The sequence below is a fragment of the Phoxinus phoxinus genome (genome assembly GCF_949152265.1).
Source record: "Phoxinus phoxinus genome assembly, chromosome: 24".
NCBI classification, from domain to species: domain Eukaryota; kingdom Metazoa; phylum Chordata; class Actinopteri; order Cypriniformes; family Leuciscidae; genus Phoxinus; species Phoxinus phoxinus.
In genome coordinates, this window is record NC_136899.1 from 17,530,384 (window position 1) to 17,555,327 (window position 24,944).

A 24,944-nucleotide genomic window follows, 5' to 3' on the forward strand; every position below is an offset into this window, starting at 1 on the left:
CCTGTTTGTTGCTTTGTACCTTCGGATTGCCTTATTGGATTTGACCTTTGCCTGGACTGATGTGAGTACGGATTATCCTAATAAATTACTGCTATTGGATCTACCTTTTCCTGTGTGTGTTCCGTGACACTGTTGGCACAATTATTAGAAAATGAAAGAAGTTCAAGATGACAGCCAATCTCCCTCGGTCTGGGGCACCATGCAAGATCTCACCTCGTGGGCCATTAATGATCATGAGGAAGGTGAGTGATCAGCCCAAAACTACACAGCAGGAAGTTTGCATGTATACTATGTAGTGAAATGTACATGTGAAATGTTTCCTCTAGTTTATTGTCCCACAATGCAACAACAATAACAACAATACGTTAAAAACAATAAAATAGCATACATAAATAAATACAAACATGAATATAAAATAAAATCAGTATATGATAATGTCTGTGTCTGTTGTAATGTATGTGTTTAAGCGTAGCTTAAAAGTTCTACTGACTCATCAAGTGTCTTCATTCAATAGCTGGATTGCCTGTGAAAAACACCGAGTGAAGGCACCGAGCTTGGGCACCGGCTTGGGCCCTCCATCGCTGCTTGCAGCTGTATTTATATATATATATATATATATATATATATATATATATAAAAACCGCCACCCCGGTGCCTTTAGGGTTCCTGTGCACGACGGGCAATAACGTAACTCCGCTTTGACTGTCGAGAAGAAGTCTGCTTTAGAGCTTGCATCAGTGTGGGTTCTGCAAAAGTGCACATCGAGGGCACATATCAACCACAAAGTATGCGTGAGCACCCTTCTGAAACCTAAAATGAAAAATTAGACACCCTACAGTCTCATGGACTTAACGGACACATGAAATCAGCAGCCATTGTAAGTACACAACACCGAAAATTCCTATGAAGTGTGGTATATATATTCATTGAAATTACTGTACTTTAAAACACTTGTTTAAAAGAAAAAAACACATGTATACATAGTATAAAACACTAGATGGCACAATATACCTATTTTTAATAGAGTCTTTCTGCCCCCCTCCCCACACACACAGAGACAGGGGGGCTGTCTGTGTGTGTGCCCTCCCTCCCCTCCCCACACAGACACACACGGGGGGGGGGGGGGGTGTCAGACAGACAGACGGACACACACACACACACGCACACACACACACACACACACACAGAATGCCAGGGGGAACTCTGTCAGAGAGAGACAAAACCACATTCAAACCAAAATATCTGACTTCCTGTTGGTCGGAGCTAATGACTGTAAATGAGAAAGTTGTCCGGCTCGATGTGCACAAAATACATACCGAGTTTTGTGACTGTAGGTAAAAATAACCCCCCCACTTTAGTCGAAAGCATCTTGAAAGTAACACACTTCCTGCTGCCAGTTGGTGGCGTTATAACTTTGACTCACAATAGTCACATCCATGTGATCGGCCTCTTACAAAAAACACACTACTGAAGTTTCATCAAGATCAGTTAATGTATGAAGACGTTATAACACATCGTGTTTCTCTTTTCTCGCCATAAATTCGTTTCCTCGCCACGGCCAAACCGTTCGAGATATCAAAAATCCGTCCGCAATTTAGCATCCTCAATGTCTTGACTTCATGCTGACCGAGTTTGGTGGCGATCGAAATAATTTTCTAGGAGGAGTATATAAAATTCCAGGGGGATTCGTTTTTAAACAACCCATAATAGCCGACTTCCTGTTGGACTGGCGTAAAACTTAGAGCACGAAAGTTGTTCGGCCCAATTAAATCTATATGTGTACCGAGTTTCATATGATTACATGCAAACGTGTTTGATATATGGACCAAGTTTTCGGACCACGTTCAAGGGGGCGCTGTTGAACTCCCCTGCCACGCCCGGGTACCAGCTTCAGGCCGGCCCTGATGGCCGCAGGTTCTGACCTGTGTGCAAAGTTTCAAGAGTTTTCGAGCACGTTAAGGGCCCCAAAAGTGCCCGAGAAGTCCCACACAGCAGAGAAAGGGTTAAAATAAAGCCCCCCTCCTCTCTCACACACACAGACACTGAGGGCCCTATTTTAACGATCTGAAACGCAAGTGTCAAAGCGCAAAGCGCAAGTAACTTTGTGGGCGGATCCCGGCGCTGTTGCTATTTTCCCGGCGGGATAAATGACTCTTGCGCCTGGCGCAAATGTAAAAGGGGCTGGCCTGAAGTAGCTTCATTATTCATAGGTGTGGTTTGGGCGTAACGTGAAATAAACCAATCAGAGCGTCCTCACATTCCCTTTAAGAGCAGGCGCGCTTGTTCCATGGTGGATCGCTATTATAACGTCGGATTTGCCAGCGCGCGCCAGGAGCAGTTCACAGCTGAGGAGACCGACGTTCTCGTCAGGACCGTAAAACACAGAGAAGTGACATTGGGGATGATGGGAGAAACCCACCCAAATTAGCTTCGGTTAAACAGGCGTATAATTTGGGTAAATGTGTAGCCTAATCTAGATATATATATTTTTTTAATCTAGATAGATCTTTTTCTCATCTTCATGGACACAACAATGATTTCCCTCGTGTGTTAATATTTTTCCTTGTAATAATGTATGATTGGCAAAAATGAAAACTGCTGCGTCTGTTTATATTAGAGAATCAAAGTGGATGCGCGTTAACATTATGGCCAAGCACGCGCCCTTAAAATACCATATCACTAATGCGCAACGCGCCACTGTCTTTAGACTGTTTTTTTCCTGGTCAGTGGCGCAATTGCTTTCTAAAACTGGAAAATAGCACCAGGGCAGTTTTGCGCCGGAGCACGCCTCCTCTTTGCGCTGAACCGCCCCCGCGAGCGCAAGTTCATTCCCTAATTTACCGACGTGCGTCTGTGGAGGGAAAAGTCCGCTGTGCGCGGGTGCAAAATAGGAATGATACATGCGTCGGTGTTCAAAGTCAATTGCGCTGGGTGCAAGATAGGGCCCTGAGAGAGACTGGCAAAATTCCCATCAAATCACATTCAAACCAAAATATCTGACTTCTTGTTGGTCGGAGCTAATGACTGTCAATTAGAAAGTTGTCCGGCTCGGGGAGATAAATATAGATACCGATTTTTGTTACTGTAGGTAAAACTAATACCCCATTTTTTACTAAAGGTGGCGCTACTGAGCCCCTTACCACGCCCGTTTCTGAAACTTTGCACAAGTGTACTAGGCAATAAATGTAAAGGGTCTGTCGAGTTTCATGCAATTTCAAGTATGCTAAGAGTCTCAAAAACTTTAAAAAAGAATATTAAAGTTTGATGCGTTGCCATGGCAACAGTATTTAAGATATCAATAATCCTTTCACAGGTCTACATCTGCCGTGTGTTTACATTATACAGATGAAGTTTGAAGCAAATCGGTAAAAATAAGAGGGTGATTTCAAAGCATTTTGAAAGTGACACACTTCCTGCTGCCAGTTGGTGGCGCTATAACTTTGACTCACAATAGTCACATCCATGTGATCGGCCTCTTACAGCGAACACACTGCTGAAGTTTCATCAAGATTAGTTAATGTATGAGGATGTTATAACACACTTCCTGTTTCCAATATTCGCCATAAATTTGTTTCCTCGCCACGGCCAAACCGTTCGAGATATCAAAAATCCCCTCGCAATTTATCATCCTCAATGTCTTGACTTCATGCACACCGAGTTTCGTGGTCATCGGATGAATTCTCTAGGAGAAGTGTTTCAAATGCCAGAACATGCGTTTCCATACAACCCATAATAGTCGACTTCCTGTTGGACTGGCGTAAAACTTAGAGCACGAAAGTTGTTCGGCCCGATAAGATCTATATGTGTACCGAGTTTCATATTATTATATGCAAGCGTGTTTGATATATGGACATGTTTTTGAATCCCATTCCAGGGGGCGCTGTTGAGCCCCCCTGCCACGCCCGGGTACCAGCTTCAGTCCGGCCCTGATGGCCGCAGGTTCTGACATTTGTGCAAAGTTTCAAGAGTTTTTGAGCAATAATATAATATATATATATATATATATATATATTATGTAAATTCTTTTCCCCCCCTATTTTTAACATATATATTATTAGGGCCCAAGCCTTGAAAAGGCGAAGGCCCTATTGTTTTCCTTCGGATTATTATTAGGGCCCGAGCACCGATGGTGCGAGGACACTATTGGAATTGCTCTGTTTATTATTATTAGGGCCCGAGCACCGATGGTGCGAGGACACTATTGGAATTGCTCTGTTTATTATTATTAGGGCCCGAGCACCGATGGTGCGAGGACACTATTGGAATTGCTCTGTTTATTATTAGGGCCCAAGCCCTGAAAGGGCGCAGAGCCCTATTGTTCTTCTAAGGGTTTTTTGTTATTCTTCTTCTTCTTCTTCTTTATAATAAATTTTTTTTCAAGGTTTTTGCCACTTTTGGGGGCCTTAACGTGCTCAAAAACTCTTGAAACTTTGCACACTGGTCAGAACCTGCGGCCATTAGAGCCGGACTGAAGCTGGTACCCGGGCGTGGCAGGGGGGCTCGACAGCGCCCCCTGTAACGGGGTCCGAAAACTTGGTCCATAAATCAAACACGCTTGCATGAAATAATATGAAACTCGGTACACTTATAGATCTCATCGGTTCATATATCCTTCACGCTCTGACTTTTTACCCCAGCCCAACAGGAAGTCGGCTATTTGGCGTAGTTTAAAAAACACATGCAATGGAATTTAAAATACTCCTCCTAGACGATTCAACCAATCACCACGAAACTCGGTGTGCATGAAGTCAAGACATTGAGGATGAAAAGTTGCGAGGGGATTTTTGATATCTCGAACGGTTTGGCCGTGGCGAGGAAACGAATTTATGGCGAATATTGGAAACAGGAAGTGTGTTATAACATCCTCATACATTAACTGATCTTGATGAAACTTCAGCAGTGTGTTCGCTGTAAGAGGCCGATCACATGGATGTGACTATTGTGAGTCAAAGTTATAGCGCCACCAACTGGCAGCAGGAAGTGTGTCACTTTCAAAATGCTTTGAAATCACCCTCTTATTTTTACCCGATTTGCTTCAAACTTAATCTGTATAATGTAAACACACGACAGATGTAGACCTGTGAAAGGATTATTGATATCTTTAATACTGTCGCCATGGCAACGCATCAAACTTTAATATTCTTTTTGGATGCATTTGAGGCTCTTAACATGCTTCAAATTGCATGAAACTCAACATGCATTTGACATTTATTGTGTAATAGACATGTGCGAAGTTTCAGAAACGGGCGCGGTGGAGGGGCTCAGTAGCGCCACCTTTAGTCAAAAATGGGGTATTAGTTTTACCTACAGTAACCAAACTCGGTACGTATATTCTTCTCTTCGATCCGGACAACTTTCTAATTTACAGTCATTAGCTCCGACCAACAGGAAGTCAGATATTTTGGTTTGAATGTGTACTGTTTGGAGCATTTTCCTTCTGCCCCTGTGTGTGTGTGTGTGTGTGTGTGAGGAGGGGGGCTAGTTTAGTTTAACCCTTTCTCTGCTGTGTGCAAAATCTCTGGCACTTTTGAGGGCCTTAACGTGCTCGAAAACTCTTGAAATTTTGCACACAGGTCAGAACCCGCGGCCATTAGGGCCAGGCTGAAGCTGGTACCCGGGCGTGGCAGGGGGGCTCGACAGCGCCCCCTGGAATGGGATTCGAACACTTGTCGGTATATCAAACACGCTTGCATGAATTAATATGAAACTCGGTACACTTATAGATTTAATCGGGCCGAACAACTTTCCCTGGGTCAAGTTTTACGCCAGCCCAACAGGAAGTCGGCTATTACGGGTTGATTGGAGAATGCTTGCTCTCGCATTTGAAACACTTCTCCTAGAGAATTCATCCGATGACCACGAAACTCGGTCAGCATGAAGTCAAGACATGGAAGATGATAAATTGCCAGGGGATTTTTGATATCTCGAACGGTTTGGCCGTGGCGAGGAAACAAATTTATGATTAAAAAAGGATGCATAAAGTGTGTTATAACTTAGTTATAGTTTTACCTACAGTTACAAAACTCAGCGTGTATATTGATCTTATCAAGCCGAACAACTTTCTAATTTACAGTCATTAGCTCCGACCAACAGAAAGTCAGATATTGTGGTTTGAATGTGGATTGTGTCTCTCTCTGTCTCTCTGCCATTCTGTGTGTGTGTGTGTGTGTGTGTGTGTGTGTGTGTGTGTGTGTGATATTTTGGTTGGGTGACAGTTGTAGGTTACAGTTTGACAAGAGTTTATAGTTTAACAAAAGCACAATGTTGTGCTTTATTGCGAGTGTACACAAATATAGAGAAACACTTTGAATGATGTCCTGTGTGAACAAAATGACGGAGTATGTTTTTATGTCTCCATTCGATCGAGCCACACACACACACACACACACACACACACACACACACACACACACACACACACACACACACACACACACACACACAGCATTTCAATCTTGAAATCGCAGCATGTTCATTATAGCCTTAATAAAATTTAATAATAAAATAGTCAACCTAACATAAAAAAATTACACTGCTCTGTTTAAATAGTCAGTTGTACAGTTCGTACCGTTCACAGTAAGCACCGCTCCACTGTGATGTTTCCAAGCATATATATATATATATATATATATAATTAAAGCTGCAAGCAGCGATGGAGGGCCCAAGCCGGTAGCACCGCCACCCGGTGCCTTTAGTGCAACTAAAGGCACCAGGGTGGCGGTGCCACCGGCTTGGGCCCGCAATCGCTGCTTGCAGCTTTAATTAGGGCCCAAGCCTTGAAAAGGCGAAGGCCCTATTGTTTTCCTTCGGATTATTCTTCTTTATTATTTATTATTATTTATTATTATTATTATATTACTACCTTTTGGGCACTTTTGGGGGCCTTAACGTGCTCAAAAACTCTTGAAACTTTGCACAAATGTCAGAACCCGCGGCCATTAGAGCCGGACTGAAGCTGGTACCCGGGCGTGGCAGGAGGGCTCGACAGCGCCCCCTGGAACGCGGTCCGAAAACTTGGTCCATAAATCAAACACGCTTGCGTGGAATAATATGAAACTCGGTACACTTATAGATCTCATCGGTTCATATATCCTTCGTGCTCTGACTTTTTACCCCAGCCCAACAGGAAGTCGGCTATTTGGCGTAGTTTAAAAAACACATGCAATGGAATTTAAAATACTCCTCCTAGACGATTCAACCAATCACCACGAAACTCGGTGTGCATGAAGTCAAGACATGGAGGATGAAAAATTGCCAGGGGATTTTTGATATCTCGAACGGTTTGGCCGTGGCGAGGAAACGAATTTATGGCGAATATTGGAAACAGGAAGTGTGTTATAACATCCTCATACATTAACTGATCTTGATGAAACTTCAGCAGTGTGTTCGCTGTAAGAGGCCGATCACATGGATGTGACTATTGTGAGTCAAAGTTATAGCGCCACCAACTGGCAGCAGGAAGTGTGTCACTTTCAAAATGCTTTGAATTCACCCTCTTATTTTTACCCGATTTGCTTCAAACTTTATGTGTATAATGTAAACACACGGCAGATGTAGACCTGTGAAAGAATTATTGATATCTTAAATACTGTTGCCATGGCAACACTTTAAACTTTTATATTCTTTTTGGGTGCATTTGAGGCTCTTAACATGCTTCAAATTGCATGAAACTCAACATGCATATCAGATTTATTAGGTACTAGGCATGTGTGAAGTTTCAGAAACGGGCGCGGTGGAGGGGCTCAGTAGCGCCACCTTTAGTCAAAAATGGGGTATTAGTTTTACCTACAGTAACAAAAATCGGTATTTATATTTATCTCCCCGAGCCGGACAACTTTCTAATTTACAGTCATTAGCTCCGACCAACAGGAAGTCAGATATTTTGGTTTGAATGTGATTTGATGGGAATTTTGCCAGTCTCTCTCAGTGTCTGTGTGTGTGAGAGAGGAGGGGGGCTTTATTTTAACCCTTTCTCTGCTGTGTGGGACTTCTCGGGCACTTTTGGGGCCCTTAACGTGCTCGAAAACTCTTGAAACTTTGCACACAGGTCAGAACCTGCGCCCATCAGGGCGGGGCTGAAGCTGGTACCCGGGCGTGGCAGGGGAGCTCAACAGCGCCCCCTTGAACGTGGTCCGAAAAACTTGGTCCATATATCAAACACGTTTGCATGTAATAATATGAAACTCGGTACACATATAGATTTAATCGGGCCGAACAACTTTCGTGCTCTAAGTTTTACACCAGTCCAACAGGAAGTCGGCTATTATGGGCTGTATGAAAATGCATGCCCCTGGAATTTGATATACTCCTCCAAGAAAAATGATCCTATCGCCACCAAACTCGGTCAGCATGAAGTCAAGACATTGAGGACGCTAAATTGCGGACGGATTTTTGATATCTCGAACGGTTTGGCCGTGGCGAGGAAATGAAGTTATGGCGAGAAAAGAAAAACACAATGTGTTATAACGTCTTCATACATTAATTGATCTGGATGAAACTTCAGCAGTGTGTTTGTTGTAAGAGGGCGATCACATGGATGTGACTATTGTGAGTCAAAGTTATAGCGCCACCAACTGGCAGCAGGAAGTGTGTTACTTTCAAGATACTTTTGACTAAAGTGGGTGGGTTATTTTTACCTACAGTCACAAAACTCGGTCTGTATATTGTGCTTATCGATCCGGACAACTTTCTCATTTACAGTCATTAGCTCCGACCAACAGGAAGTCAGATATTTTGGTTTGAATGTGGTTTTGTCTCTCTCTGACAGAGTTCCCCCTGCCATTCTCTCTGTGTGTGTGTGTGTGTGTGTGTGTGGAGTGGGGGGGAGGGGAGGGAGAGAGGGCACACACACAGACAGCCCCCCCCCCCCCTTTTCTGTGTGTGTTTGGAGGGAAGCAGAAAGACTCTCACTGATACAAGCTCTAAAGCAGACTTCTTCTCGACAGTCAAAGCGGGGTTACGTTATTGCCCGTCGTGCACAGGAACCCGAAAGGCAACGGGGTGGCGGCTTTTTATATATATATATATATATATATATATATATATATATATATATATATATATATATATATATATATATATATATATATAAATAAATATAGCTGCAAGCAGCGATGGAGGGCCCAAGCCGGTGGCACCGCCACCTCGGTGCCTTTAGTGAAACTAAAGGCACCAGGGTGGCGGTGCCACCGGCTTGGGCCCGTAATCGCTGCTTGCAGCTATATTTATTTATATATATATATATATATATATATATATATTTATTATTATTTTCCGCATTTAATCGCATTTTTGAGGGCCTAAACATGCACGAAAACTCACGAAAATTTGCACACGCGTCAGAACTGGCGAAAATTGACATCTGATATGCGTTTCAGAATTGGGCGGGGTAAAATGGCTCGATAGCGCCACCTATAAAGGTTCAACGGAGTGCGCCTCCCGCTACGTTTCACGTACGTGTACGAAATTCGGTACATACATGTAATGACCCAATACCTACAAAAAAGTCTCTTGGAGCATAGCCTTAAACACAACAGGAAGTCAGCCATTTTGAACTTCCTCTCTGATTTTTGTGCAGTTTTTGCCATTTTCAGGCCTCGTACTTTAACGAACTCCTCCTACAGTTTTAATCTGATCATCTTCAAATTTGGTGAGTGTAATCTTAAGGCCTTTGCGACGTTAAATTGCGAAGATCTAGAGTTTTCGTCGAAGGGCGTGTCCTCGGCGGCCTGACAAATTTTGATGTTTCGCCATGAAACAGGAAGTTGCTGTAACTCAGGCAAACAATGTCCAATCTGCCCCAAACTTCACACGTTTGATAAGCGTTCTGTCCTGAACACATGACCATGCTCAAATTCAGTTACAGTCATAGCGCCACCTGCTGGCAACAGGAAGTGACATGTTTAACACTGTTTTGGACTCCTAATAACATATAAAAAATTGCCAGCAAGTGCTAAACATGTTAACAACATACTAGAAACATGCTAAAACATGCTAGCAAACATTAGCTAAGTGCTAAAGCATGCTATTACTGCAATTAAATAGGAATTTGCTGTAACTCAGGCATTGAATGCCCAATCTGCCCCAAACTTCACACGTTTGATAAGAGTTCTGTCCTGAACACATTTACATGAGAATATTCAGTTATAGTAATAGCGCCACCTATTGGCAACAGGAAGTGACTTGTTTAACACTGTCATGCTGTACTAGCAACATATTAAATAAACCATTGAGTTATAAACATGTTAGAAACCTGTTAAAACATGCTAGCAATTCTTAGCTAAGTGCTAAAGGATGCTAATGCAATGAAACAGGAAGTTGTTGTTACTCAAGTAGGCAATGTCCAATCTGCCCCAAACTTCACAGGTTTGATAAGAGTTCTGTCCTGAACACATTTACATGAGAATAATCAGTTAGAGTAATAGCGCCACCTGCTGGCAACAGGAAGTGACATGTTTAACACCATTTTGGACTCCTAATAACATATAAAAAATTGCCAGCAAGTGCTAAACATGTTAACAACATACGGGAAACATGCTAAAACATGCTAGCAAACATTAGCTAAGTGCTAAAGCATGCTATTATTGCAATTAAATAGGAATTTGCTGTAACTCAGGCATTGAATGCCCAATCTGCCCCAAACTTCACACGTTTGATAAGAGTTCTGGTCTGAACACATTTACATGAGAATATTTAGTTATAGTAATAGCGCCACCTATTGGCAACAGGAAGTGACATGTTTAACACTGCAATGCATTACTAGCAACATATTAAATAAACCATTGAGTTATAAACATGTTAGAAACCTGTTAAAACATGCTAGCAATTCTTAGCTAAGTGCTAAAGCATGCTAATGCAATGAAACAGGAAGTTGTTGTTACTCAAGAAGGCAATGTCCAATCTGCCCCAAACTTCACACGTTTGATAAGAGTCCTGCCCTGAACACATTTACATGACACTTTTCAGTTATAGTAATAGCGCCACCTACTGGCAACAGGAAGTGACATGTTCAACACTGTGATGTTGTACTAGCAACATATTAAATAAACCATTGAGTTATAAACATGTTAGAAACATGTTAAAACATGCTAGCAATTCTTAGCTAAGTGCTAAAGCATGCTAATGCAATGAAACAGGAAGTTGTTGTTACTCAAGAAGGCAATGTCCAATCGGCCCCAAACTTCACACGTTTGATAAGAGTCCTGCCCTGAACACATCTACATGACACTTTTCAGTTATAGTAATAGCGCCACCTACTGGCAACAGGAAGTGACATGGTTAACACTGTGATGCAGTACTAGCAACATATTAAATATGCCATTGAGCAATAAACATGTTAGAAACATGTTAAAACATGCTAGCAATTCTTAGCTAAGTGCTAAAGCATGCTAATGCAATGAAAGAGGAAGTTGTTGTTACTCAAGAAGGCAATGTCCAATCTGCCCCAAACTTCACACGTTTGATAAGAGTCCTGCCCTGAACACATCTACATGACACTTTTCAGTTATAGTAATAGCGCCACCTACTGGCAACAGGAAGTGACATGTTTAACACTGCTATGCATTACTAGCAACATATTAAATATGCCATTGAGTTATATACATGTTAGAAACATGTTAAAACATGCTAGCAATTCTTAGCTAAGTGCTAAAGCACGCTAATGCAATGAAACGGGAAGTTGTTGTTACTGAAGAAGGCAATGTCAAATCTGCCCCAAACTTCACACGTTTGATAAGAGTCCTGCCCTGAACACATCTACATGACAATTTTAAGTTAAAGTAATTGCGCCACCTACTGTCGACAGGAAGTGACACGTTTTAAACTGTGATGCATTGCTAGCGACATATTTAATATGCCATTGAGTTCTAAACATGCTAGAAACATGCTAAAACATGCTAGCAACACTTATCTGAGTGATAACGCATGCTATTATCCCCATAATCAAGGACATTTTTGTAACTGACTTTGACATACTCCTATATTTACCTACTTAAATGCACAATGCCCACCGTGCTCTGTCTTCCTAAATCCACCGGGTGGCGGTTGGCACGGGTGCGAGGGCCCTTTCATCGCTGCTTGCAGCTTTAATTATTATTATTATTATTATTATTTTCCGCATTTAATCACATTTTTGAGGGCCTAAACATGCACGAAAACTCACGAAAATTTGCACACGCGTCAGAACTGGCGAAAATTGACATCTGATATGCGTTTCAGAATTGGGCGGGGTAAAATGGCTCGATAGCGCCACCTATAAAAGTTCAACGGAGTGCGCCTCCCGCTACGTTTTACGTACGTGTACGAAATTCGGTACATACATGTAATGACCCAATACCTACAAAAAAGTCTCTTGAAGCATAGCCCTAACCACAACAGGAAGTCAGCCATTTTGAACTTCCTCTCTGATTTTTGTGCAGTTTTTGCCATTTTCAGGCCTCGTACTTTAACGAACTCCTCCTACAGTTTTAATCTGATCATCTTCAAATTTGGTGAGCGTAATCTTAAGGCCTTTGCGACGTTAAATTGCGAAGATCTTGAGTTTTTGTCGAAGGGCGTGTCCTCGGCGGCCTGACAAATGTAGATGTTTCGCCATGAAACAGGAAGTTGCTGTAACTCAGGCAAACAATGTCCAATCTGCCCCAAACTTCACACGTTTGATAAGAGTTCTGTCCTGAACACATGCCCATGCTCAAATTCAGTTACAGTCATAGCGCCACCTGCTGGCAACAGGAAGTGACATGTTTAACACCGTTTTGGACTCCTAATAACATATAAAAAATTGTCAGCAAGTGTTAACCATGCTAACAACATACTAGAAACATGTTAAAACATGCTAGCAATTCTTAGCTAAGTGCTAAAGCATGCTAATGCAATGAAAGAGGAAGTTGTTGTTACTCAAGAAGGCAATGTCCAATCTGCCCCAAACTTTACACGTTTGATAAGAGTCCTGCCCTGAACACATCTACATGACACTTGTCAGTTATAGCAATAGCGCCACCTACTGGCAACAGGAAGTGACATGTTTAACACTGTGATGCAGTACTAGCAACATATTAAATATGCCATTGAGTTATATACATGTTAGAAACATGTTAAAACATGCTAGCAATTCTTAGCTAATTGTTAAAGCACGCTAATGCAATGAAACAGGAAGTTGGTGTTACTGAAGAAGGCAATGTCCAATCTTTCCCAAACTTTACACGTTTGATAAGAGTCCTGTCCTGAACACATCTACATGACACTTTTCAGTTATAGTAATAGCGCCACCTACTGGCAACAGGAAGTGACATGTTTAACACTGTGTTGCAGTACTAGCAACATATTAAATATGCCATTGAGTTATATACATGTTATAAACATGCTAAAATATGTTAGAAATTCTTAGCTAAGTGCTAAAGCACGCTAATGCAATGAAACAGGAAGTTGTTGTTACTCAAGGCAATGTCCAATCTGCCCCAAACTTCACACGTTTGATAAGAGTCCTGTCCTGAACACATCTACATGACAATTTTAAGTTAAAGTCATAGCGCCACCTGCCGTCGACAGGAAGTGATACGTTTTACACTGTGATGCATTACTAGCGACATATTTAATATGCCATTGAGTTCTAAACATGCTAGAAACATGCTAAAACATGCTAGCAACACTTATCTGAGTGATAACGCATGCTATTATCCCCATAATAAAGGAAATTTTTGTAACTGACTTTGACATACTCCTCCTATTTTTATCTACTTAAATGCACATTGCAAACCGTGCTCTGTCTTCCTAAAGCCACCGGGTGGCGGTGGCACGGGTGCGAGGGCCCTTTCATCGCTGCTTGCAGCTTTAATTTATATATATATATATATATATATATATATATATAAAAAACCCGCCACCCCGGTGCCTTTAGGGTTCCTGTGCACGACGGGCAATAACGTAACTCCGCTTTGACTGTCGAGAAGAAGTCTGCTTTAGAGCTTGCATCAGGGTGGGTTCTGCAAAAGTGCGCATCGAGGGCACATATCAACCACAAAGTATGCGTGAACACCCTTCTGAAACCTAGAATGAAAAATTAGACACCCTACAGTCTCATGGACTTAACGGACACATGAAATCAGCAGCCATTGTAAGTACACAACACCGAAAATTCCTATGAAGTGTGGTATATATATTCATTGAAATTACTGTACTTTAAAACAATTGTTTAAAAGAAAAAAACACATATACATAGTATAAAACACTAGATGGCACAATATACATATTTTTAATAGAGTCTTTTTGCCCCCCTCCTCACACACACAGACAGGGGGAGCTGCCTGTGTGTGTGCCCTGCCTCCCCTCCCCACACAGACACACACAATGGGGGGGGGGGGCTGTCTGTGTGTGTGCCCTCCCCTCTCCACACACACACACACACTCACTCACACACACAGAATGGCAGGGGGAACTCTGGCAGAGAGAGGCAGAGAGAGACAAAACCACATTCAAACCAAAATATCTGACTTCCTGTTGGTCGGAGCTAATGACTGTAAATTAGAAAGTTGTCCGGCTCGATGTGCACAATATACATACCAAGTTTTGTTACTGTAGGTAAAACTAACCCCCCACTTTTGTCAAAAGCATCTTGAAAGTAACACACTTCTTGCTGCCAGTTGGTGGCGCTATAACTTTGACTCACATTAGTTACATCCATGTGATCGGCCTCTTACAGCGAGCACAATGCTGAAGTTTCATCAAGATCAATTAATGTATGAAGACGTTATAACACATCGTGTTTCTCTTTTCTCACCATAAAAATGTTTCCTCGCCACGGCCAAACCGTTCGAGATATCAAAAAGCCATCCGCAATTTAGCGTCCTCAATGTCTTGATTTCATGCTGACCGAGTTTGGTGAAGATCAAATTAAATGTCTTGGAGGAGTATATCAAATTCCAGGGGCGTGCGTTTTCATACAACCCATAATAGCCGACTTCCTGTTGGACTGGCGTAAAACTTAGAGCACGAAAGTTGTTCGGCCCGATGAGATCTATATGTGTACCGAGTTTCATACTAATTCATGCAATATTCAGTTTGATATATGGACCAAGTTTTCGGACCCCATTAAAGGGGCCGCTGTTGAGCCCCCCTGCCACGCCCGGGTACCAGCTTCAGGCGGGCCCTGATGGCCGCAGGTTCTGACCTGTGTGCAAAGTTTCAAGAGTTTTCGAGCACGTTAAGGGCCTCAAAAGTGCCCGAGAAGTCCCACACAGCAGAGAAAGGGTTAAAATAAAGCCCCCCCTCCTCTCTCACACACACAGACACTGAGAGAGACTGGCAAAATTCCCATCAAATCACATTCAAACAAAAATATCTGACTTCCTGTTGGTCGGAGCTAATGACTGTCAATTAGAAAGTTGTCCGGCTCGGGGAGATAAATATAAATACCGATTTTTGTTACTGTAGGTAAAACTAATACCCCATTTTTGACTAAAGGTGGCGCTACTGAGCCCCTTACCAAGCCCGTTTCTGAAACTTTGCACAAGTGTACTAGGCAATAAATGTAAAGTGTCTGTCGAGTTTCATGCAATTTCAAGCATGTTAAGAGTCTCAAAAACTTTAAAAAAGAATATTAAAGTTTGATGCGTTGCCATGGCAACAGTATTTAAGATATCAATAATCCTTTCACAGGTCTACATCTGTCGTGTGTTTACATTATACAGATGAAGTTTGAAGCAAATCGGGTAAAAATAAGAGGGTGATTTTAAAGCATTTTGAAAGTGACACACTTCCTGCTGCCAGTTGGTGGCGCTATAACTTTGACTCACAATAGTCACATCCATGTGATCGGCCTCTTACAACAAACACACTGCTGAAGTTTCATCCAGATCAATTAATGTATGAGGATGTTATAACACACTTCCTGTTTCCAATATTCGCCATAAATTCGTTTCCTCGCCACGGCCAAACCGTTCGAGATATCAAAAATCCCCTGGCAATTTTTCATCCTCCATGTCTTGACTTCATGCACACCGAGTTTCGTGGTGATTGGTTGAATTTTCTAGGAGGAGTATTTTAAATTCCATTGCATGTGTTTTTTAAACTACGCCAAATAGCCGACTTCCTGTTGGGCTGGGGTAAAAAGTAAAAGCACGAAGGATATATGAACCGATGAGATCTATAAGTGTACCGAGTTTCATATTATTACACGCAAGCGTGTTTGATTTATGGACCAAGTTTTAGGACCGCGTTCCAGGGGGCGCTGTCGAGCCCCCCTGCCACGCCCGGGTACCAGCTTCAGTCCGGCTCTAATGGCCGCGGCTTCTGACCTGTGTGCAAAGTTTCAAGAGTTTTTGAGCACGTTAAGGCCCCCAAAAGTGCCCGAATAGTCGTAAGAAAAATAATAATAATAATAATAATAATAATAATCCGAAGGAAAACAATAGGGCCTTCGCCTTTTCAAGGCTTGGGCCCTAATAATAAACAGAGCAATTCCAATAGTGTCCTCGCACCATCGGTGCTCGGGCCCTAATAATAATAAACAGAGCAATTCCAATAGTGTCCTCGCACCATCGGTGCTCGGGCCCTAATAATAATAATAATAATAATAAACAGAGCAATTCCAATAGTGTCCTCGCACCATCGGTGCTCGGGCCCTAATAATAATAATAATAATAAACAGAGCAATTCCAAGAGGGTCCTCACACCATCGGTGCTCGGGCCCTAATAATAATAATAAACAGAGCAATTCCAATAGTGTCCTCGCACCATCGGTGCTCGGGCCCTAATAATAAACAGAGCAATTCCAATAGTGTCCTCGCACCATCGGTGCTCGGGCCCTAATAAACAGAGCAATTCCAAGAGGGTCCTCACACCATCGGTGCTCGGGCCCTAATAATAAACAGAGCAATTCCAATAGTGTCCTCGCACCATCGGTGCTCGGGCCCTAAAAACAAAAAACCCTTAGAAGAACAATAGGGCTCTGCGCCCTTTCAGGGCTTGGGCCCTAATAAGACGTTGTGCTTTTGTAAAATAAAGAAAACGAACAGGGAGAGCTTTCTGCTGTCCCATTCTCCATGAACTTCTTTCTGAAATGTGTCAAAAAAATTTACCAAACTCAGCGAATACTTGCCACACAGACATGAACCAGAACCAATTTACCTATTACAATAACATGATCTTATTCACACATGATCTTTTACCGGTAATTTACCAGTAAATACTGTATGCGTAAAAGGGGCTATTAATTGGCTTGTTCAGGTGTGTTTGATTGGGGTTGGAGCTAAACTCTGTAGGACAGTGGCCCTTCAGGACCGACGTTGCCCGTCCCTGTTATGGACATGGTAAATCACTGACTACTGATAGTGGGGCAGGTTTTTTTTCTCCAGTGCATGGCAAAAGCAGCAGCAGTATGTTTCACTTATTTCCACAGTTGAACAGGAACTGTTTCAGGAATGGCACAATGGCAGTGTGACAGGTCAGTCTATGTTTAGTCTATGTTCAGTCTATGATCAGTGTTGTAGCACCATTGCCAGATGGTGATAGATGAAAGCATACATTTTCTATTTTGTTGACTTATTGCATGGCTAAGAGGTTTCTTGACATTTTGCTAAACTTAGACAAAACACAGACTTTGTGATTTAATGCATTCCAAATTGTCTTCTCCCCTTTTTGCCAGAGACATTAACGCGTGCTGAAAGCTTTTAGTTGATTCTCTGCCTAGATTAGGTGAGATACCCCGGAGTGGTAAACTCGAGCGCACCATCGCGTGGCATAAAACAGCTCATGCAAGTGTATAGTGTGCCTCTCTGAACTTCGATCCTGTCGGTGACGTAATTCTGTGAGCAGAATTGCGCCATCGCGTGGTTGAAACACAAGTCACACCCTCACTGCCTAGCGATCGATACCCACACACCAAGGCTCCTGGGTAATCTGATCGAAAAAGGGGTGGCCCGTAAGCTGTATCTCACCATCACCCTGGAACGAGAGATGCGACTCGAAGCCCTGGTTGACACAGGCTCCGACCTCACGCTGATTTCGGCTCAGCTGTTTGAAAAACTCAAATTTGAAGCCCGAAGACAGAATCGAACTCTCAATTCCCACACCTGCGAGATGAATGTGCAATCGTACAGCCAAAATGACATTCAGCTACGAAACATCGCTCCCATTCACCTGACCATAGGTCCGATGAGTCTGGTACATCCCATATATGTGTCTCCCATGAACACTCACCCACTTCTCATTGGCAAAGATCTGCTGGATCGATTCGAACCTTTACTGGACTTCAAGCAACTAAAGGTATGGGCTCAAGTGCGTGAACCTCTGCCACTCCAGCCACACCAGTCTGGTGACCCAGACAGTGAGGTCAACGAGGTCACGGAGACTGCCACAGCGACGGACTGTCAGTCCTCAGAGTTCCCGGGAACTTCCCAAACTTCCCAGCACAGCTCAAGTTCAAAACTCTGCACTTTCAAAGCCAACCTCAACTCTGACATCTACTGTCCCAAGGTCAAGTCCAGCCTGCAGTTACAAGATGTCACCACAACAGACATTGTCCTTGCCCTGCATGCTGACAACTCAGCCATCAGCCTGTCACTCTTCAATACCATCATTGAAAACACACCAGACTTACCATTTGCCAGTAAACGCACACGCTTTCCCCTGAACTCTCAGTCATTATCCATGACAACAGCAAAAGGGATATGCGCCTTGCATCTGAAATGGAACCACCGGTGTCTGACACACTACTTCCTGACATTTGCATTCCCAGAGCCTTTCGGCTGGGATGGCTAATCAGCCAAGACTTTCATGACTTTGAACTTGTGTTACCTGTCATTGGGCCTATTCCACAGGCGCTGCTGACGGAAAGGCATCACCACGACACACTACTCACTGCACCCTTTCAATTCATCGCCATCACATCTGTCATGTCAATACCAAAAGAACAGGTATGCAGAACCGAGCTCACAGAGGATCAACATCTCTCTGTGTACACAGTCTCCCACCAGCAGGCCACTGAGACTGATGCACCGGCACCGCTTGACACTACTGACAGCTTTGAAACTCAAGTGCAGCAAATTCTACAGAACGCCAACGCGCTCCAGCATGACACGGACCGTCAAAACCTCCGACAAGTCCTTTACAAGTTCAAAGACTCCTTTGCACAAGACTCTTTAGATTGCGGGCTCACCACCCTGCACACTGTGCGTATACCCACACCCCCTGAGGCTCCTCCCACCTTTGTCAAGCAGTACAAAATTCCCATCGCCTCACACGAGCCAGTACAAGAGATCATCGAATCCATGCTGGAAAAGGGTGTTATTCGTCACTGCAACTCTACTTATAGTGCCCCCATCTGGCCCGTTTTGAAACCTAACGGCAAATGGAGACCCACCATTGACTATAGACAATTGAACAAACAGGTGCCATTGTCAAGATGGCCCATGACACAGCTTGAACAGGAAATTCCCAGAATCAGAGGAGCTAACATCTTTTCTACCCTCGATGTTGCCTCTGGATTCTGGACCATTCCGGTGCATCCGGACGACCAACACAAGCTGGCATTCACTTTTGGCAACAGACAGTTCACCTTCAACAACCTGCTGAGTTCAACATCTTCCTGAACAAAGCCTGCCCAGACGCTAGAGTGAGAGGTAACTTGATTTACGTCGATGACTTGCTTATGAAAAGCACAACGGTAGCCGACCACCTGAACGAGATTGACCATGTTTTGAACCAGCTAACCACCGCCGGAGCCAAAATCGCTCTGCACAAAGGTCAGTGGTGTCAAACTAAAGTCAATTACGTGGGTCTACTTATCGGAAAACACGGCATAGAACCACAATCCAGTCGGATTCATGCCGTCCAAAACATCAAGCCTCCCACCAACGTCTCGGAGCTGAGAAGCTTCCTGGGGGTATGCAATTATTCCCGGCAGTTCATTGAACATTACTCAGACATTGCCAGACCTCTAACAGCTTTGCTGAAAAAAGACACACCTTTCACCTGGTCTACAGCTCAAGAACACGCTATGACCGAACTGAAAAGACATTTGTGCTCAGTCCCATGCCTCGCCTACCCTGATCCGCAAAAGGAATTCTTCCTGGAGGCTGGGTTCTCTGCCCAATGTCTAAGTGCTGGCCTTTACCAACGCCATGACCAAGACAAGAAGGTGGTCGCATATGCCAGTAAGACACTTCTTCCCCCAGAATGCAAATTCTCAGACTGTGAAAAAGCTCTGCTCTGCACCGTGTGGGCCATCCAGCGTTTTTCCAACTACATTGGTGCCCAGAAAGTTATCATAGAGACTTGCCACCAGCCTGTTATGTTCCTCAACAGCCAACGCATCCGTGATGGCGTGGTGACCAACTCACGCATTGCCACCTGGTTAATGGCTCTTCAAGGAAGAAATGTTGAGGCTCGCTATGCACAGAAACACAAGTCTGCGCTGGGCGATGGCCTGGCAGCCTGCCAAAACTGCTCTGATAACTCGCCTGCTGCTGTGATGGACACACCCGAGCCCAGACAGCCCCCACTGTCCTGCCACAGGTACTTTGATGAGAATGCGTGTCAAGGCATGACCACAGCTTACGTCGATGGGTGCTCCTACAACCATCAGGGTACCCTGCAAGCAGGTGCAGGAGTTCTGTTTGTCAACAACCAGCCGTGTCCCCCGCAAAGCATCCAGCTAGGCCCTCAGTCGTCTCAGTACGCCGAAGTGGCCGCCATCCTCATCACTTTGCAAATCGCATCGGCCCATGACATCAAAGAACTTCTCATTTGCACAGACTCTAATTATACCAGACTCAGTTTTGTGTGCCATCTCCCAACCTGGCAACAAAATGGGTTCAAGACAGCTAACAACAAACCTGTGAAACACCAACACCTGTTTCAAGCATGTGACAACATCACGACCACACACAATGTGACAGTGTACTGGAAGAAGGTGAAAGGTCATTCCAAGCTGCCTGGTAAAGACAAAGACTTTAATGACCGCACTGACGCTTTAGCAAAAGCAGGTGCTCTGCACGGCGACCCATGGTCTCCTCCTGCCACCACACCTCTCCCAGATGTGGCAGTGATAACTAGCAGCCAGCGGATCACACCTAATCCAGCTCCAGCCTCACAACTGCTGACGCTAACTCCGCAAGTCTCCAACAATGACATTGCTGACATGCAGGCCTCTGACACGGCCGTAAAGACAATTCTTGACCACCTCTCTGACCCCGCCAGCCTCCCTATCGCTGATTCAGCCCTCACTACGGACTCTGACCTGAGACACTTGTACAACTCTAGACACATGCTGCGTGTGCGTGACAACATCTTGTGGTTTGCACCCGACGACACCACTACGCCACGGCTCGTGGTCCCGCGTTGCAACCAGGGGGTAATGCTGATGTACGCACACAACAATCCATGTGCGGGCCATCATGGCACCAGAGCCACGTATGACACGTTGAAAACAGTGGCATACTGGCCAGGCATGCAGCAAGATGTGGCAGAGTATGTCAGAGAGTGTCTGGTTTGCTGCCAGTTCCAACCATCAAACCCAAATCACAGGGCCCCACTACAGCGTAGAGGTGTCACGTTCCCGTGGTCAGACCTCCAAATCGACTGGGTAGGTCCCTTACCCAGATCAACAAGGGGGAACAAGTATTTTCTCACTGTCATATGCCAGTTTACCAAGTGGGTAGAGTGCCTTCCCGCACCGAACAACACAGCCCAAACCACGGCATTCCTCCTCATGAACCACATCTTCTCACGGTTCGGGTTGCCACTGAGAGTCAACTCTGACAGGGGTACCCACTTCACTGCTGAGATCATGCAAAAGATCTGGAGATGCCTGGGGGTACAAGCCAAACTGCACATCAGCCGACATCCAATCGCTTCAGGCCAGGTTGAGAATTCGAACCGGACGGTGGTCAACATGTTGAAAAAGTATGTGTCCACTAACCAAAAAGACTGGGATTTGAAACTTCCCCTTGTACTAATGGCCATCCGCGCAACCCCACAAGAATCAACGCGGGTGTCCCCGTTTGAACTCATGACTGGAAGGCTAATGACCCTGCCATTACATCTGCTGTACCAGCTGGGGGACTCCAACCTTGTCACAGCCTACACCACCTTCCAGTACCTGGAAGACTTGCACGAACATTTGAAAAAGACTTTTGCTTTTGCCCAACAACATCTGCAACACAGTGCTGAGGGCCAGAAAGCATATTATGACAGGAAGGCATCACACCAGGAACTCGAGGTGGGCGACAAGGTCCTGTATTACAACTTCGCTCTTCCAACTCAAAGACTGTCAAAAAAGTTCCTGCCTCGCTGGACAGGACCCCACGAAATTGTGAACAAACTTTCCCCTGTTGCTTACCAAATCAAGCTGAATCGGGGACAGAAAGAACCTGTTCTCAAATGGGTCCACCGCAATCAGATCAAAAGATATGCGGCCACTAGCAGAATCAGACAGGGAGGGGCCAATGCGAACTGAAACAGCTGCCACCTCCGAAGAAATGAAAAACAAAACTGTCCCTCCATCCTGGAACAGCCCCGCTGACATCTGCCTTCTCTCTCTCTCCCCCTTTCCTCCACACCTCTCCTACTCTCTCTGCCTGTAACAGAAATGCTGCTGCTGCTGATCGCAATCCTGTGGGTCCAGTCAACCGAAGGCCAGCCGCCTTCCGACGTCATCTCTCCAGGACCAGCTTCTGGAATCGTGTTGAGGGAGCAACCAGGGCTTCTGATCACCAACTGTCGTACTCACACACAGAAGGTGTACGTGCGACTTGACCCCCGAAACGTCTACCGTGCACATTCCCCCAGCGGAGTGAGCCAATACAGTTTCGCTGGGGCCCGATGGACCGAGACTGCCCTCCACCACGCCGAAGCCGACGTCGAACACATGCTAAGCCAGCTCGAGAAGATGACTGTCACCCAAGCAGAGCTAGGTGGCCACGGCCGCCGTTCCAAACGGTTCCTCGGAGCGCTGCTCGGAGCCGCTGCTGCGGTTGGTACACTGTTCAACATCGGAATGTCAAGTGTCAACACCGTCAACATCGCCACTGTGAAACGCCAGGTGGCCGAGATCCGGACGGAACTCCCACAGTTGAAAGAACAGCTCACCATCCAAAGCGCATCCTTACAGACCATAGGGAAGACCCTGAGAGGAACAGTGACCATCCTTAACACCCACAGCGTCCTGCTGAACCAGACGGTGAACTCCATGAAGCAGCTGTTCACTGTTTTTCAAAATGACTTTTCCCAAACGCAGTTAGTCACAGCACTCATGAATGACATGCTCCGGGAAGTAAGCTCCTCCATAGACAATTTGGCCATGGGTAGGATTCCACCATACCTGGTACCCTTAAGCCTTGTTCAAACCGTGTTGGCATCCGCCATCACCACACCTGCAGATCCCTTACAAGTCCACCTTGCCTACTCTCTGGGTAGTGCCATTCCACTCTACATCGACCCAGCACAACGAGAGATGGGTTTCTTACTGAACCTGCCGATCATCGAGTCAAGCCGGATTTACAGACTCAAAGACATTGTAAATGTGGGCTTTTGGAAGAGCAACACCCGGTTCCGGGTGCAGACTCCCGAGGTGGTGGCGTACCACGACAGCAACCCGCAGCTCTACCTCGCTCCTAACCTCCACATGTGTACGCTCACCAAAGACATTCACTACCTCTGCCCTAGCAAACCTTTCCTCCGAGACAACACTGATGGAATCTGTGGTCTTCAACAGTTGGCGGGAGATACCCGCTGCCCAGCCGATGCCACGCCTCGTAGCCAGGTCACCGAGACGCAAGCTGAAATCGTCGGTGACCGCTGGCTCGTCAACACGCCAGCTCGGACTGCAACCTTGACCTACGATCAACATGACACCGCCACACGGGTTGCCCTGCTAAACCAGAGCATGTGGATTCAAGTCCCTCGAGGAGCCATCCTCCACCTCGATGATCTGGCCTTATACCATCTCCCAAGTGAAGAATACCAGTCGGAACTTGAACTCCCATCCTTCTTCAAGGACCAAAACTTCACCCTCGATCCCGCACTGGAACAGTGGATTGAACAAAAGGGGGGACAACTTATTGACATTGCTCCACTGGATTCCGCCCTTCAAGCTTTGTCCCAAATGCCCATCCTGGACACTTCACCTGTCGTCCAAACCTGGACCGCGGCTGACACCGCAATCTGCCTCTCTGCCGTCATAGGCCAAACCATCTCCATGATCGTGGCCTTTATTCTGTACACACGCCTCAACCAGATGCAAAGCATCACTGCTCGACTCAGCCAAGCGGTGGCCGTAAGGTTCCGTCGCACTCCTCAGAAAGACGACAACCCGGCAGAGACTGCCTCCAATCTCATCGAGCTGATTACTCAGCCTTAAACGCCACCTGCATCAGTCAACCTCAAAAGTTTCCACCTGACATCTGACCATTGTGATAATCGTTGTTCGACAAACGTCCATCCGATGAACATTCCCGAACAAAGGGGGGACTGTAGCACCATTGCCAGATGGTGATAGATGAAAGCATACATTTTCTATTTTGTTGACTTATTGCATGGCTAAGAGGTTTCTTGACATTTTGCTAAACTTAGACAAAACACAGACTTTGTGATTTAATGCATTCCAAATTGTCTTCTCCCCTTTTTGCCAGAGACATTAACGCGTGCTGAAAGCTTTTAGTTGATTCTCTGCCTAGATTAGGTGAGATACCCCGGAGTTTTTATTGAATTTATCGTCCGAAAGACGCACACCCCGCGTCTGGGTTCTTTCACAGGGACTCCCCGCCGTGAAAGTTCCATTCATGTATTGTTCTAAAGCCAACGCGCACACACACACACACACACAGACATATGTTTACACCCCTTTAGGTCAACAAGTCAACTGCGCGCCCCCTAGTCCCACACACACACACACACGGTGGGGTGGGGGGGGGGGGGGTGAGGAACAGAAACACACGCACGAGAATTCTAAA